Consider the following 6,549-nt stretch of genomic DNA (forward strand, 5'->3'; position numbering starts at 1 on the left):
CTGAAGCAATGATGGAAATGGTGGATGAATTAGAGGTGCAGAGTCGTGCGACACAACAACTGATCAATGTTTTCAGAGACAGTGTGGCAAAGCAGCAAGAAGTTGCCCACATGCTTATGGGCGTCATCTATGCTGAGGTTGCAGATTGTGACGTTGTAGATGGTTAGGTTCTGCTCATTTATTTGCACTGGCATCAATCTTTGATTGCCTAGTGGATGTAATTTCCTGTAATATATTCTGGATGTGCAACATTATTCCCTGTATGCCGTACCTTTGCTCGTCGTAATGGGCTCAAATTATCTAATTTGGCCTAAAGACATGAACGAACTTTAGTGGGCCCATTAAGTTAATGGGCCGTTACTAGGCCGAAAGTTAATGGTCAGCCCTCTTACCTCCCGGGTCGTTAACAGGCCGACATCAAAGTGGGCAACAGGTGGCCCCAATTTATTTCACGGGCCGTTAATAGTCCGTTACTAAGTTTGGGCTACATATGGCCCAACTATACTGTAGGTCTTTAGTAGGCCGAAAGACACAGCGGGCTTGTATTGGACCATGAAGAGCATGGGCCGCTAAGAGGCCGAAAGTTAGGTCATATTGTAAACGGCCCAACTGTGTTGTGGGCCTTTAGCAGGCCGAAAGAGAAACCGGGCTGGTATTGGACCATGAAGGGCATGGGCCGTTAAGAGGCCAAAACTAAGGTCCGACTACAAATGGCCCAACTCATTTATGGTCCATTAACAGGCTAAAAGGAACACAGGACCGATAATTGGCCCAACACTTAAATGGGCCGCTAAAAGGCCAAAACTCAGGTCCGACTACAATTGGCCCAACTGATTTATGGGCCGTCAATAGGCTGAAAGTGACACCGGGCCAGAAATTGGCCCAACACTTAAATGGGCTACTAAAAGGCCGAAACTCAGGTCCTACTACAAATGGCCCATCAGATTTATGGGCCGTTAGCAGGCTAAAAGGCACACCCAGCCGGAAATTAGCCCAACATTTAAATGGGTCGCTAAAAGGCCGAAAGATGTACATCCTGAAAATTGGCCCATCCATTAAATGGGCCGTTAACAGGCGAAATCTCATCAGGCCGATATTGAGCCCAAATATATAGCGGGCTATTAACGGGGTCGAACTGACAATGGGCTGCAATGGTGTCAAATCTTTAACGGGCCGAATTGGCACATCTCGTATGGGCCATGGGCTTAAATGGACCTGACACAAGTAGGCCTTATATGGGCCGGCCTGCTAATTTTTACTAGGCCAGCCTTTTTCACCGGAATGGCCACTGTTGGGCCGTGCCACGTGTCGACCTATCATAGGCGCCTCCTGTCCAATGAGTGGATGACATCTATCCCAACGATGAGCCGACACGTGTTTCCTCTAGCCAATGATGATTTTACACGTGGAAAATCCCCATTGGTCGGTGTCGTGGGAATGATTTCGACAATAAGAGAGGGGTAGGATAAAGGAGCATGATCTATCGAGATGCAAATGGGTGACACGTGGTTTTAGCGAGTTCGGGCCTCTCACGATGGAGATAACAACCCTACGTCTCGTGCTCCGGAGAGGCTTTGTTTATCTGAGTCTGTATCCAGGGATTACAATGTTTGTAAGAGCGAGGAGAACGGATCCCCATGCCTGGTCTAAGTCCGGAGACTAGAGAGGAAGAAGAGAGGTGGAAGAAAAGAGCCCCCTAGTCTAGTGGTGGGGGTGGCTTATATAGAGTGCGCCACCCCCTCACCCCTTATGTTACACGGTGGAGCATCAATGCCATAATGCCTGCCCACTACAAAACCGTCATGCTGACTATTGGTCTTCGCATATCCGAGTGAGTTACACGATCAAGTGGAATGATCTCGTCGAGTGGAGTGCCGTGCTCCGCGTGGTTGTTGCCGTCCGAGTGACTTTCAAGTTGCGGTACATCTGGAAGGCGATCTGGCCCAGGGGCCCAGTACAAAGTGTATGGTGTCCATGGGTAGGGTCTTTAGGTCAGGCTTGTTACCCTACCCCCAATACATGTCCTCGTCATTAGCCCCCGAATCGGTCGAGGTTGAGCGGGTCGAGTCGAGGTGAGTTCCCAGATGAGTTGAGTGCTACAGAGGCACTTATGAACCCGGCGGTCTTATCTCCGCGTGTTGCCTTGACGGATTCCAGACTGCATGGTGTCCGAGTGAAATGAGCTCAAACGGGTCCGTGGAGGAGCGTTAAACTCACCTTATAGCAAATTTTTTTTGAGTGATTTGGAGCTGGTCCTGCATCGAGCAAAATGTTTCTTTCCGAGTTCTCTTCCAGTGGGGGCACGCTGAGTGCACCCACTGGGTATAGTCCCCGAGCCTTTGTCGGAGTAGATGAGCCTGGCAGAGGGTTTAAGTCTCCTGGTAAACCTCCACACAGTCGACACGGTAAATATATTTTTAGTCTGAAATTGAGTCAGTCGGATGCATCTTCAGGCACTTGACATGGTAAAAAAGCTCAGCCTAGAGCTGAGTCAGTCGGACTGAACTTCGTGCACTCGGCACGGTAAATAAATTCAGCCTGGAACTCGATCAAGCAGGTGAATCTTCGTGCTCTCGGCACGGTGAACGAATTCGGCTTTGAAACTGCCGACTGTAGAAAAAAGTCGGACACTCCAGGGAGTAATTGTTCCAATAGTACTTCTTATATTGACCGTTAGATTTTGCGTGAAAGGGGTATTTGCAAGAGTACATTGTATCCGTAGAGGAGCTTCATTTTCACCCTTTTGCATGAAAGGGGTATTTATCCGAGTGGACATGCTTCCTGACTGATCGGGGTATGTTGACTGCAAAGAAAAACTTGGTGGCACTCGTATGTCTCCCAGAGGAGATAGACTAGTGGTCTGACATGGACGTGCTATGAAACCCGAGTGGCGAGGCTAGTGTGTGGGTTGACTCTCCGGAGAGAGGTCACTCATTATCCTGGGGGAACACCAGCACATGCCATCTCTGAGTCCAAGTTTGGGAAACTGACGCCTTGGAGCCTAGGATAAGGGTCAAGTGTATCCATAGAGGAGCGTTGTGTTCACCCTTTGCAGTCTTAAAGATGACTTCAGGTAATGATTTGGGCGATCGTCCGAGTGGACACTACTACCCTTATAGATTTTCGGCGGACCAAGCATGTATGGTCAGAAGAATATTCCTGATGTGATCAATAGGTTGACCAAATGGGCGTAACCCATGAGGGCGACATGGTCCAGGGCTGTGCGAAGCCCCCGAGTGATACTCGAAAAAGGTAAGCTTGCTACAGAGTGTGATATGAGGTTTGAACATATGACTAACTTAGTTGTTCCAGTGTTGGGGGTGTAGAGGTGAGGACATGTGTGACGCCCACGATTTGACCGTACACTAATCATACACGCAAACGTGTACGATCAAGATCAGGGACTCACGGGAAGATATCACAACACAACTCCACAAATAAAATAAGTCATACAAGCATCATATTACAAGCCAGGGGCCTCGAAGGCACGAATACAAGAGCTCGATCATAGACAAGTCAGCGGAAGCAACAATATCTGAGTACAGACATAAGTTAAACAAGTTTTCCTTAAGAAGGCTAACACAAACTGGGATACAGATCGGAAGAGGCGCAGGCCTCCTGCCTGGGATCCTCCTAAACTACTCCTAGTCGCCGTCACCGGGCTGCACGTAGTAGTAGGCACCTCCCGAGTAGTAGTAGTCGTCATCAACGGTGGCATCTGGCTCCTGGACTCCAGCATCTGGTTGCGACAACCAGGTAGAAGGGATAGGGGGAAAGGAGGGAGAACGCAACCGTGAGTACTCATCCAAAGTACTCGCAAGCAAGGAGCTACACTACATATGCATGCATTGGTATCAACTGGAATAAGGCTATCATATGTGGACTGAACTGCAGAATGCCGGAATAAGAGGGGGGTAGCTAGTCCTTTCGAAGACTACGCTCCTGGCAGCCTCCGTCTTGCAGCATGTAGAAGAGAATGGACTAAAGTCCTCCAAGTATCATGACGAAGCATAATCCTAACCGATGATCCTCCCCTCGTCGCCCTGTGAGAGAGCGATCACCGGTTGTATATGGCACTTGGAAGGGTGTGTTTTATTAAGTATCTGGTTCTAGTTGTCATAAGGTCAAGGTACAACTCCAAGTCGTCCTGTTACCGAAGATCACGGCTATTCGAATAGATTAACTTCCCTGCAGGGGTGCACCACATAACCCAACACGCTCGATCCCATTTGGCCGGACACACTTTTCTGGGTCATGCCCGGCCTCGGAAGATCAACACGTCACAACCCCACCTAGACCAACAGAGAGGTCAGCATGCCGGTCTAAACCTAAGCGCCCAGGGGTCTGGGCCCATCGCCCTTAGCACACCTGCACGTTGCGTGGGCGGCTGGAAGCAGACCTAGCCTAGTAGGCGTTCCAGTCCAATCCAGCGCGTGCCGCTCCGTTGCTGATGTCACAAAGGCTTCAGCTGATACCACGACGTCGAGTGCCCACAACTGTCCCCGCGTAGATGGTTAGTGCGTATAGGCCAGTAGCCAGACTCGGATCAAATACCAAGATCTCGTTAAACGTGTTAAGTATCTGTGAACGCCGACCAGGGCCAGGCCCACCTCTCTCCTAGGTGGTCTCAACCTGCCCTGTCGCTCCGCCTCAAAGTAACAGTCGGGGGCCGTCGGGAACCCAGGCCCACCTCTACCGGGATGGAGCCACCTGCCCCTTCAGCCCCCAACTCCGAACAGTACCACAGGTAATGTAACTGTGTAAGTATATAGTATATGCCCATGATCACCTCCCGAAGTGATCACGGCCCAGTAGTATAGCATGGCAGATGGACAAGAGTGTAGGGCCACTGATGGAACACTAGCATCCTATACTAAGCAGTAGGATAGCAGGTAATGGTAACAACAGTAGTAGCAAGGACAGGCTATGCATCAGGATAGGAATAACGGAAAGCAGTAACATGCTACACTACTCTAATGCAAGCAGTATAGAGAAGAGTAGGCGATATCTGGTGATCAAAGGGGGGGCTTGCCTGGTTGCTCTGGCAAGAAAGAGTGGTCGTCAACACCGTAGTCGCACTGGGTAGCAGCGGCGTCGATCTCGGTGTCTAGCGAGAGAAGAGGGGGAAGAAACAATAAATATAATGCAAACAAATGCATGTCGATGCATGACATGACAAAGCGTGATGCTAGGTGTGCCCTAACACGTTACGAGGTGGTACAGGTGAAGGGGAGGAACATCCGGGAAATTATCCCCGGTGTTTCGTGTTTTCGGCAGAGGAGTCGGAGGGGAAAAGTTGCGTGTTCGCTATGCTAGGGATGCGTGGCGGACGAACGGGTTGCGTACCCGGATTCGTCTCGTCGTGCTGAGCAACTTTCATGTTGAAAATAATTTAATCCGAGTTACGGTTTATTTTATATTAATTTTTAAAGATTTATCTATTTTCTAGAATTAATTTAATTTTTTAAATCCGAATTATCCAAAACAGTGACTTGTGATGTCAGCATGACGTCATTATTGTGTCAGCGGTCAACTAGTCAGTTGACCTAGTCAAACTGACATGTGGGTCCTACTGTCATTGTCTATGACTAACTAAACAGGTTTAATTAGTTTAGTTAATTGATTAGGTTAGTTAAACACAATTAATTAAGTTAATTAATTCTTTAATTAATTAATTAATTAGTTAATTAGTTAATTATTTTTTTTTTACAATTTTGTTCTAGGCGTGGGCCCCGTTCGTCATAGGCCCTAGGGGCCTTTGCGGGCGTGCGGGTATCGGGTGCAGCCCGAACGGGCGATGGCCCTTGCAGGGGCGCACCCGACGGGGCGGCTGGCGGGCGCGGGTGCCGGTGCACCGACGAGCGGGCGACGCGACAAGGCAAAGGCGGGGCGACAAAAGCAGAGGCGCAACAAGGGGGGTGGCCACGGCGCGGGAGCGAGGCGAGGAGGGCCGCGGGTGCACGCCCAGGGTGCGGTCGGCAGGGGTGGCCGCGTGCGCTGGGCCGGCGGCGGGCTCGCGCTGGCCAGCAAGCAGGGGCCGCGGGCGTGGTCGGCGAGGACGGCCGGAGCGGGGAGGGCTGCGGGTTCAGGGGGGCTGCGGCCGCGGGTGCGCGGGGAGGCGCGGGCGCACGCGGTGATAGGCGCGACGGGCCATCGGTGACCGCGGCGAGGAGAAAGGGAGAGGAGGGAGGCGCTCACAAGGGGGAGTAGGCCACGCGGCAATGGGGGACAAGGAGGCAGCCGGGGACGATACGGCGGAGCGGGTGCAGGCCGATGGGGAAGGGGAAGCAGGCCGGCGAGGGAGCTCCGGTCGCCGGCGCGTCCAGGCGGCGACGGGCGCGCGAGGGAGAGGGGCGAGGGGATCGGGATTCCCCGATCCAGATCCAGGCGATGGGAGTGGGGGGAAGCGAGTGGGGGAGTGGTTAGGTTAGGGTTCAGGTTCGTGGGGGGATATGGAGAAGTGGTGGGGGGAGGCCGGTTGGGCCTGCGGCCGGAAGGGCCGGCCTGCTGGGCCGAAGCCCAGTGGGGCCTTTCTCTCCCATTTTTTGT

This window comes from Triticum urartu, chromosome 2A (assembly GCF_056163025.1).
Source record: "Triticum urartu cultivar PI428250 chromosome 2A, HENAU_Tu73, whole genome shotgun sequence".
Classification (NCBI taxonomy): domain Eukaryota; kingdom Viridiplantae; phylum Streptophyta; class Magnoliopsida; order Poales; family Poaceae; genus Triticum; species Triticum urartu.